This window comes from Polypterus senegalus, chromosome 8 (genome assembly GCF_016835505.1).
Source record: "Polypterus senegalus isolate Bchr_013 chromosome 8, ASM1683550v1, whole genome shotgun sequence".
NCBI lineage: Eukaryota > Metazoa > Chordata > Cladistia > Polypteriformes > Polypteridae > Polypterus > Polypterus senegalus.
In genome coordinates this window covers 100,281,054-100,293,269 of record NC_053161.1, presented here as the reverse complement: position 1 = coordinate 100,293,269, position 12,216 = coordinate 100,281,054, and positions in this window count along the sequence as shown.

The window sequence follows — 12,216 nt, the reverse complement described above, 5'->3', positions numbered from 1 at the left end:
CGCACGTGTGAGAAGGTTTAGACTACATCCACACATTTTCATTAAAAACAGTGATAATAAATGAAAAAGACTTTTGTCTGTTTTCACATCATTTACAAAAGTATCACTGTCCACACTAAAACAACTGAAAACACATATGACATTGACAGTCACCTACACTGAGTATATTTGCATCGAGGAAAAAAATCTTTGAAGGGATGGTAATGCTGCCAACCACTAGAATTATCATAAAACTATAGTGATTGGTAAACTAGTTGCCTTTTGCACATGCATGCGCCATTTAGACTGTACAAAACACAATTTAGATCAGCGTATCCAACTCGCAACTCCAGGGCCGCTGTGGCTGCAGGCTTTCATTCTTACCATTTTCTTAATTAGTGACCAATTTCTCCTGGTAATTAACTTCTCTTGCCTGATTTGTAAGTGACTTGCTATTTAAGACGCAGACCACTTATTTATTTCTTTTTACCTTGATTAGCAATCACACGATAATGAGAAACAAAGTGAGCCAACACATGACCAGCTAATCTGTGTCCATCATGCAATATCTGAAAATAAAGAAAGGTGAAGGTCTCAGTAATGTTGATCTGCTCAGGACAATAAAACATCTTGATAGTTCTCTTAGGAAAAAGAAAATCAAGTGTTTTGTAAATGTCTACTGTGGCAGAATGAGCGCTCCAGCAAGCCATGGAGGTAAACAACGGGTTTAATTAACAACGAAAATTAAGAAACTAGTTGGAGAGAAATAGATTGGAGTTGTCGACTCACTTCACATCTCATTTCTGTATGGCTGCCATTTAAGAAAAAAAATCAATTCAGAGGAAGGAGTCTTTAAATACATGACAATTAAAGTGAAGGGAATAGAAGTCAATTAACAGCAGAAATTGGTCCCTGATGAAGAAAGTGGCAGGAAGGAAAAGCAGCAACCACACTGGAACCCTAGGATTGGAGTTGGACAATACTGATTTAGATGCATCAAGGTAAGCAAGCCAACAAGCACCATGTAATGCAACTCTTCTATATCCACTAGTTTGGAATATGGTTATCTTCCATGAAGGATGACCAATCAGAGAATGAGTCTTTATCATGAGCAGGATCCACTCAGGTAAGGGCTGCGTAATAAGCACAAGCAAATCAGAGCACGCTTGGAGACTGCATTTTCAAAACTCTTTCCACTCTGCCATGCCAAGCTGGCGTTTTCAGAACTATACGGCTGTGTATAGCATTTTCAAAAGTCTGTTTTCATGGTTAAAAACAGCGGGATAGTGTGGATACATAATGGAGATAAATGTCTGCATTTTTAAATGAAATTATAGTAGTGTGGATGTAACCTTAGTATTTTGGGAAACTGAACACCTATTACTCATACAAAAGAATGTTTTTAACACTGATTATGTGAATTATTTTACACCTCAATTTGCAGAAGTGGTAATCTTAAAGGAGCTCATTAATACTGGTGTGGTAGACACTTGAAGACTGCAGCATAAATATGACCTAAAACATCATCAGATTTTCACTTAAGTCCTAAAAGTAGATAAAGAGAAACCAGTTAAACAAATTAGACAAAAATATTATACTTGGTCATTTGTTTATTGAGGAAAATGATTGAATATTAGATATTTGTGAGTGGAAAAAGTATGTGAACCTCTAGGATTAGCAGTTAGTTTGAAGGTGAAATTAGAGTCAGGTGTTTTCAATCAATGAGATGACAATCAGGTGTGAGTGGGCACCCTGTGTTATTTAAAGAACAGCGATCTATCAAAGTCTGCTCTTCACAACACGTTTGTGGAAGTGTATCATGGCACGAACAAAGGAGATTTCTGAGAACCTCAGAAAAAGAGTTGATGTTCATCAGGCTGGAAAAGGTTACAAAACCATCTCTAAAGAGTTTGGACTCCACCAATCCACAGTCAGACAGATTGTGTACAAATGGAGGAAATTCAAGACCATTGTTACCCTCCCCAGGAGTGGTCGACTAACAAAGATAACTCCAAGAGCAAGGTGTGTAATAGTCGGCAAGGTCACAAAGGACCCCAGTGTAACTTCTAAGCAACTGAAGGCCTCTCTCACATTGGCTTAGGTTCATGGGTCCACCATCAGGAGAACACTGAACAACAGTGGTGTGCATGGCAGGGTTACAAGGAGAAAGCCACTGCTCTCCAAAAAAACATTGCTGCTCATCTGCAGTTTGCTAAAGATCATGTGGACAAACCAGAAGGCTACTGGAAGGATGTTTTGTGGATGGATGAGACCAAAATAGAACTTTTTGGTTTAAATGAAAGTGTTAGGTTTGGAGAAAGGAAAACACTGCATTCCAGCATAAGAACCTTATCCCATCTGTGAAACATGGTGGTGGTAGTATCATGGTTTGGGCCTGTTTTGCTGCATCTTGGCCAGGACGGCTTGCCTTCATTGATGGAACAATGAATTCTGAATTATATCAGAGAATTCTAAAGGAAAATGTCAGGACAGCTGTCCATGAACTGAATCTCAAGAGAAGGTGGGTCATGCAGCAAGACAACGACCCTAAGCACACAAGTCGTTATACCAAAGAATGGTTAAAAAGAATAAAGTTAATGTTTTGGAATGGCCAAGTCAAAGTCCTGACCTTAATCCAATTGAAATGTTGTGGAAGGACCTGAAGCGAGCAGTTAATGTGAGGAAACCCACCAACATCCCAGAGTTGAAGTTGCAGGAATGATCAAAAGTTTCCGGAAACGTTTAGTTGCAGTTATTACTGCAAAGGGGGTTCCACATCAGATACTGAAAGCAAAGGTTCACATACTTTTGCCACTTACAAATATGTAATATTCGATCATTTTCCTTAATAAATAAATGACCAAGTATAATATTTTTGTCTCATTTGTTTAACTGGTTTCTCTTTATCTACTTTTAGGACTTGAGTGAAAATCTGATGATGTTTTAGGTCATATTTATACAGAAATATAGAAAATTCTAAAGGGTTCACAAACTTTCAAGCACAACTGTAGGTCTTTAAGGTAGCACTGACCATAGAGGCATCACAGCACAACTTAAGTAGATGTAATGGAATGGAAATAAACATTTCTGACAGTACCATTGTTCATTTTTATTCTTGACTGGCAAAACTCCAAAATATGAAGTTAGTAGGCTGTTAAGTGACGCATGACCTTCTGGATCTCACAACAAATGTTAAGTCAGTGGTAAAGGAAAATAAAGACAATGTAGTGTTAACTTCTTGTAGTTTGGCAAGAAGCAAAAGAACATACAGGAGTACTGTTGGGGGTCTGCAAAGGGTATCAAAAAATCCTCAGTGTAAATAAGCTCAAAAAATCACAGAAAAACATGATGCCATAGCAACCAAGCTGGGAAATCTGGTGCAAGCTGCCAAAAAGCTTCAAGAAAATCAGCGTGGGGATGTGTCTGGAATTCTGTTATCAGACAGAGATGATAAGAGTGAAGGACAAGCAAGGGGCTGCTGATATCTGAGTGTTGCAGAGCTGTGCTAACTGTCCTTGAGCAATTCATTGCTTTTATTACCATAAAGAATGGTGCATATTTTTTAAACCTTCTTTATTGAATCAAACCACAGCCACCTTTTTACATTTATGATGGAGTAGCTCAAAATTAATTCATGAAATTTGCAACACTATTTTCCCTTCTATTCATGCCTATATACAGCCAAATCAGTACAAATTAAAATACGTTTCAAAACAATATGAGCTGGTGCACTCAGACATTTAAAGCTGGCACTCCCTGTGTGCAGTTGACTAGTTCTCTGCATGTCTGTATGAGTTTTTGTTTTCCCCCACATCTTAAAGTTGTGCGTTTTACTTTAATTGATGACTCCAAACTGGCTATGTATGGTTCAGTGTGTGTCTGTAATCCTGCTCCGCAGTGGTCTGGCGTCCCAGCCTGGGCTGGCTGCTGCCTTGTATTAAATGGTGCCAGGATATGCACCATTAGAATATGGAATATGGATGGTTGGACATTCAATGTCATTCAAACAGTACATTAAAACAAAGTTTCCAATGAGGGTATCTTCACACATGTTATCTGCAACTGGGGCTACCACTGACAGCTCTATAAGTTTATCTGACGTGTGTTTGCTGTGCATTTCAATTGATTTTGTCTTTAATGTATTCATTGTGGATGCCATGGTGATCGTATGGTGGAGTTTGCATGTTCTTTCCATGTTCACATGAGTTTTCTCCAGGTGCTTTCATTCCCTCCCACAGTCCAAAGTCATGGACTGTAGGCCATAGTTCAACATTTTGTAAACTGGCCCAGGTGGGAACATGGGGTGTGTGTGTCTTCACCCTGTAATACACTGGCACCACGTCCAGGGATTGTGGGTGCTGGGATTTGCTCCATCTGCTCTGTGGCCCTGCCCTGGATCAGCTGGTGAAGAATGAGGAGGTTTGGATGTATTCACTGACCCACTGTCTTTTGTCCTGGGAGACAAGCAACTACGTGAGTACACTTGACAATAAACTTAATCTTGAAGTTGAATTGACCCCAGAATTAGACCCGGGCTTCTGGAGCTTTGTAACAATAATGCCTACCACAGTAACAATGTTGCTCCTTCAATCAGTATGGAATATTTTATTTCTTCACCTATCCATCATCAGACAATTTTAATCTGGTTCAAGGTGGTGGGGGACAAGCACAGAGCTGAATCCTGTCTTGCTATCTGACGCTGCCAACACATGGATAATTAGAATAAGCAGATACAGAAAGCGAATGATAAGCTCATGAATCCTCTTACCCAAATTTCTGCTGTGACTACGGCGTGTGCAGATCTGTGGACTAGCACAGCCTAAATATCATGGAGTCTATCAAAATTAATTCATAGAATTCTTAATTAATCCTGTTAACAGAGGTACTTTTAAAGTAATTGAAATTTTGTGGGAAAGATTTACCAGCTCATCGCATTGTTAAATTTGTTAAGGAAAATCTCCTTGTGTCAGTTGATCTTCTTATGTCAAATGTATAGTGCGTTAAGCTGGGCAAAGATCTGAATTACTGTTAACTTCAAATGTTATATGGCACAGAAAAAGAACAATTATGATAGGTGCACATCTTAAATGGGGAATTTATTCATTTAGAATAGAAGGCAAATTAAAATCTCTCTACTGTATCTATACCAATCATATCTTGATCTTGCAAACACCTATCACCACACCGCCTGCCCTAATTACTTCATGCATCATATTGTGAAGAAATAAGCACACAGAGTTAAGGGTTGGGGATCCGCCCCATATACTGGGTGTAGCGTCCAGTACTAAACTCAGGTCAAAAGTAAAGTAAAACATCTGACAACATAAAGTTCCTTCTTGAGTCTTTTATATGAAACAAAAGGGAAGTGCAGTTAGCGGGGAGGAAATGCAGTGGATAGTGGAGCTGACGTTAATTGCAGTGGCCGTAGATGACGTTCGGAGATGAGTTGAGGAACTGAAGACATCGGGTAAGTCCGGAAGTGTGGTGACTCCACGGAGCCAGCCAAGGAGTCTTTTATATGAACGGGATGTGAAGACCAGTAGGACCGTTTTATTCTATTGTTTTACTGCGGAATGAAGAAAAGAAAAGCATTAGTGCCTCATCTCATCTCCCTGTCCTTGGCTCTTTCACACACGATCAAGCCTTTTGACTGTCCCCGAGTGTGTGACAGTATATAAACAGGTTCCATTGCTCATTCAGCATACCATTTTCGAGTAGGTTTTGTTTGCATTTCCTGTGCGTTTCTTTTTTTCTTGGATATCTGATTAATGGGCAGTGTTTCTGACTGTAATGACCCCACTTAATGAAACGACTGAGTGTCCACACACCATTAATAGGGGGAATTACCGCAGTGCTTTATATGGCCGGGTGTCCACACGCTGCATTGTTTAAGGTGTAATCAGCTCTTAGTTAAGGAACTCAGTTCATCAACTCACCCAGGGACCTGTGGGTGACACCAACCCCAGTGAAGCCACTGCTCCCTGTCTTTTGTTTTGGGTACATTTTGCTAGTGCCATTTTTCCATTCCCCACATCCCTCCCTTACCCAACACACTTTTATTTTGTATAGTGCGCTTCACTGAATACAGGCTTAAAGAGCTTACACATATTTACACCTATGAAACACTAAGAGCAAATCACCAAGTTATATCACCAATTAAACTTGCTCTACCTACACCTCAAGAGTGTCTACCCAATGGAACATCCCTTTCTAGGAAAAACTGGGTCGCGCTTAACCAAGCTATGTCAAAGGTCAGCAAAACAAGGGACAATCTATTTAGATGGGGCCTTACAACAAGCACTGAATGTCCCTGTTGTGAGTCCACCCAAAAAACTGACCACATTCTCTGTGAATGTTCCTGAGGCCCTACATGCACCAATGAAGATCTTAAGGATGCTAATGACGCCACTCTTACCTGGATACAGCAGTGGTGTAATAAGATATGATGACCAAGTTATACAATCGTTTACACTGATAGAGTAATTATGGTAAATGAAATTAATCTCAGTAATTAGCATTAAGAAATAACATGACAGTATGACATCCTCTTTACATTATAAGTGAATATGACCAATGGACAGTAGAGAGGAGGAATACAAACATTACAGTCAACATCATTTCAGGAGAAGATAAACCTCTATGTATCCATAACTGGTGGTAACATTTAAAGTCACATTTCCAATTGCAGCCTCCACCTTGATTATTCCATAATATAATAAAAAATAAGTGATCAGTCTGATAAGATCAGATTCAGTCTTTTTATTGCTGAATCCCAAGACTGTCAACATCCCTGGTATCACTTCCCATGGGCTGAGAGTAGCTTGGCCATTACCAAGAAGACACATAATGGATGAGGGTCACTGGCAGTCTACTAACAATTCTTAGCTTTTATTTTTTAGGAGAATGGAAAACATGCTGAGTTGTAATATAAACAGCTAATCAGCAGTTCTGGAATAAAGTAGTGAGTTTATCCTGAATTTAAATTGTTCTGTAGGCCATAGTTCAACATTTAATTAATGGGCATATATTAATGGGCTCCATTCATGTTAATTAGATTCAAAATGCTTTTGTTTTCCTGTCTGTTTAAACAAATTTGCATATTTATGTATACTCATTATGTAATTAGTGAATTGTAAAATTTCATTTCATTTGCCTGTGAGCTCGTCACAGTGCCCTAAGCACTTTACAAAACTAAACTGATTTGAATTGATTTACAATTTTGGATTTCATCATCATCATCACATACTTTAAAAATTGCCCTTATTAGATGATCTCATTGCTCTAAACTAGCAAACATTCCTTCTTTGCTCAAATCAGGATCCAACAGGAGTACTAAAAAGAGAACAATTATTTAGCTAGGTGTGTCCAGCAGGGGGCACTTGCTCCCTTGGAATGTGTTCTTTTTTAAAAATGCACGACATACAGATAAAGAGTTGGGATATCACCTTGGTAACACTGTATAATTGGACAGCTTTTTGTATAAATCAACATGCACTTAGTTGTGGGGCTGTCTTTACAGACACGAGTCCTAACAGACCCAAATTAGGTAAGTGGTTTGCCAGTATGAAGGAAAATGGTAGGAAGGGTATAGGTCCATGAGGACAGACACTGAAGATGACGTCAGTGATGGAAGGACAGTCAGCAGAAGAGGAAAGAAAGAAAGGATCAGAAAACAGTGCCAGCCCCAGGCTTGGAGGGTAATTATATTTATTAGATATATGATATACACCTTCAGAAACAATGATAGAAATATTAAGACAAAAGAAAAATGGTATGAAAAGATATACTGTACCGCGGTGGGCTGGTGCCCTGCCTGGGGTTTGTTTCCTGCCTTGCGCCCTGTGTTGGCTGGGATTGGCTCCAGCAGACCCCCGTGACCCTGTAAGGATATAGCGGGTTGGATAATGGATGGATGGATATACTGTATATTGTGATGGACAGCCAGGGATCATGCCCTGTTGGGAAGCCTGGGAGAGCAGGGGACCAAGAGAAAGGCATGAAAGGACAGCCACCCTGGGTTACATCGGGGCCATGAGCATGGGGCTCTAACACTCAAGCGTGTTGGGTTACGTGGCCACCACCATGGGCTGCTGGGATAATTCCAGAACTGTGGTCTGCAGCGCTTCCGCCCCAACTGGAAGTGTTGCCAGAAGAGGAGCTGCCACACCCGGGAGTCCTGCTGGGACATAACTGAGGAACAGCTGGAGTTCTTCTGGGTGTGGTATAAAAGGGGCTGCCTCACTCCACTCGAGGAGCTGGACTCAGGTGGAAGAGGATGGAGCTTGCAGGAGAGGAGTGGATGCTGTGAAGAAAAGATAAGGAAAGGTAAGGATTGAGTTATTGGGAGGATTTGCGGTTGCATTGTGTTGTGCAGAAAAGTAAAAATATACTGTGCGTGTTTTGGGGACATTCTGAGTCTGTCTGTCTGTGTCAGGGGATCAAACTTCATGATATATTTAACTTGCTTTTAAAAGAATCTTTCGCTCCCAATATACATTGTAGTATAGTCATTTCTACATACAAATCCAGGCTGAAGAGAAGTCACAGGAACAATACAATCATCAATGTTCCCTGAGATGTTCCCTGACAAGGCAAAATTACCCACACATTTCACATATTCAGTGAGTTATTTGTGATCAGCACCAGGTATGGCCTTAAATACCCCCACGTTTAGCATATTCTGTGAGCTATTTGAATATGTGCTAATAAGGATTGGGCTCTTCTAAGTCTGCAGTAAAGGGCATTCTTTCCACTATCTGGGAACAATGCATCAGCTCCGATCTCTCATGGCCTCTGTCTGAAAGTGTTGGGTCGGGCCTGATTTAATCACTTATGCTACCTGCCTTGAAGAACTGCCCTTGCTTCATAAATCACAATATCAAACAGTAGTTTTTCAATTTTGGTTATATATGGGTTAAGATATATTACAGTGTACCAAATACCAAAAAAAAAATGTGTAAGCCTGATGATGCAACAATATTAGAAAAATACAAGTTATGAAATAAGTTTTGTAAATCAACATGTTTTTAACATCATTTTCACCATTAAAAGACAAACTAGCTTATAGGTTACTAACTGATGTGATTCCAAGTATAAACATGTATATCATTCAGTTTTTATTTCAACCTCTCCATCAATTCAACAGGCATAAGAACATTTTCCTTTCAACCTTGTGGGTCTTCACAACTACCACAGAAGTCTCCAAAGATTTCTTGTCAATCAGAAGCTGTAGCATTCCCAGAGAGAATTCCACCGTATCAGAAACCTCTTTTAATTCTCTACAAGAGTTGTTCCAGTGCATTGATTGGCATTTACTGTGAAGCTGCTCTCTGGGTTCCTTATGCAAAACGTGCAGCACATTTCAATACTTTTAAAGAGATGGGAACGTAAAGGGTGGAAGACAATTACATACAGCGCTACTGCAAGATGTTTAAGTGTAAATAGTATTTATCACAGGACCTTTAAGATAATAAACCTTAGCTGCTTCTAAAAGGTTTCTGAAGCTTATGTGAACAGCAAAAAGCAAAAAATCAAAAGTGGCCTTCATTAGGTGCCACTCAAAATTAAATTTTAATGTCCTAGTCTCCTCATACCGGTGGTCATTTTAATTGGTGCAGTAAGATGATATTTTAAGTGCTTTCTGCAAGTACACAATGGGCTGAACCTGAGGCTAACTCTGCAAAGTCACATCCATGTATGCTCGGATTGTGCACACCCAGCACCAAAGACACCATTTACAAGAAAAAAACCACGTGGCAGCTTTCATAATCTATGTTGCCCCAGCAGGCATAGAAATTGTCTGTAGTGTAGTTAAGAAAGAAGATCCCAGGGAATAACATCATGGCTGTGTATGAAACAGAGTTGGAAAATGCTTGAGTGTCATTTAACTTAGATTGGCTTAAAAATATCTCGAAGAAGTATAGAATGTAGAAGGCAACTATGGTTTCATCACAATTCTCATACTGCTATGATTTATGTTCATTATTATGTTTTAGTTGCTAACTTCTTCTGAGGTTTTTTGGAGACCCTGAGTCCATTTCTGCCATTTGGATTCATCTTTTGGATTCAGCTGTTATAGGGCTCCTTAAAAATATTTTGCATCTTCTCGTAACGTCATTTGTCAGTTTGCAGATAAAATCATAAAAAGAAATTGCAAGTATCTTTGTGTGTGCTAACATTCTCCAACCAGTTTCAGTACTGACTTGACATTGATGCATGGGTATAGTGTGTTCATAGCTTTGACATTTTGGCTACATTTAGATAGATAGATAGATAGATAGATAGATAGATAGATAGATAGATAGATAGATAGATAGATAGATAGATAGATAGATAGATAGATAGATAGATAGATAGATAGATAGATAGCACTTTATTTGTCCACAGGGGGAGATATGGCTTTTTTACAGAAACTCTTTAAATACATACATACTGTAGGTAGCAAATGGGACGGAGGGGCATCCTGACAAGGGGATGGGAATATGCCCAACCCGGAAAGTGAGGCCCAGAGTGTACAGAAAGGCATCCTAGCTGAGAGGGGGAATGAAGGGATACCCAGACACAGCACCCAAATGGATGGACATCTCAGCCATTAGAGAAGATGGTTCCTTAACCAGGCAAGATGAATGGACAAGCATCCCAACCGGACATGGGTGTAGCACCATACCTGGCCAAGATAGAAGAGGAGTACAGGGAAGAACTATTTCTTTGGGGGCGGTGGGTGTTTATTTTCCCTAGTCGCTAGGTGGCAATGGCCCTCGATATGGCGCCCATTTGGGAACCAGCGGGGAATGCCAGAAATTGTAATCTGGCAGGGCAGCCCAGCTGGGGTCCGTGGTTGCTGCAAGAGGGCACTGCAGGGAGATGTACTCCCTGTTATGTGGGACTTCCCTGTCACCCAGAAGTGATTCCAATGGGCAACTGGGCAACTGGCACTGGAAGTACTCCCGGGTCCTCAATAAAAGGGACTGCACTGCCTTGTCCAGGTGAGTCAGAGCTGGGAGGAGGACGAGCAAAACTCAGCAGGAGGAGAGCAGTATGGTGGAGAGAGGAGAGGTGTTTGGAGGAGAGACAACTTGTGCTGTGATGCTTTTTGTGAGGTATTTGTGTAATAAGCACCCATTAATCTGAACCTGGAACTGTCTTGGTGTGTGCGTGTTGGGGTTTGGGGCTCTCTGGCGTCTCTGAGCTTTTACAATACATAGACAGAGAGATAAATAAATATACATATGCACACACACACTATGGCCTGAACACACACCACAATGACTAAAAAGGAAAAAAAATTAGGAAGAAAGAAAGAAAACTTCTGACTAGGCAAGTATAGTCACAGTGAGACATTATGTTGGTATAAACGAGTCCTAGTAGCTTTCCTTCACTTCTTCTTATCTCCCAATCCTGGCACTACCAGGCTGCTGCTTCCAACCCGAGGCACAACACAAAACTCCTCCAGGTACACATCTTATATTTTCACATTTCTGTTTAGCTCGACTGTGGTTTATTATATTTTTCCTGTACTCTATAAAATCATAATTTGTTTTTGACCAAAATTAGCCCTCAGTGTTGTAGAAAGCCTAGACTACAGTCCACATCTGTCTTCTCACAGTCCAACATTACTTCACTAGGGAAACTTCACAGATACAGTGTGTGCCCTGAATGAATGATGGAAGTGAGTCATTCAAAGGAAGGATTTCTATTGCATTCAAACCTTTACATTCAATGAAAAATCCTTTCTATAATGTTAGTTTCATAGATAAAAAAAATCCCCAGCTCATATTTGACATTAGGAAAAGGTTCAATAGCTGAAGCATGTGATCTATTTTATTTATGTTTAACAAGCCAAGAGTTTAATGAATTGGTAAATGTGGTATTAGTATTAGGAGCACTTAAGACCTAAAATGGCTCATACTGTATGTCAAAATGGCTGTGTAATGCTATGGGATGGAGCTTTTATGGAGCAGAGAGCAATAAAGAGAGTGAGTTTCAGACAAGAGAAGAGAAGAGACAGGTGGAGGTAAGTCTTCTTGTTTTTATTTGGAGGACCGAGGAGAGTCGGAGAGGCAGGGTCACTTTCACTATGACAGCAATAAGCAAAACCAAAGGGCAAAACAAGCTGTGAGTCATTTACAGGAGAAAATAAAAAACACATTAAACCAAACACAATGTTAAGTTGTTGAAAAACAAAATTAGTTATGATGTGGAGATGGCTTTATATTTATTGTATTTTCATTGGGACTG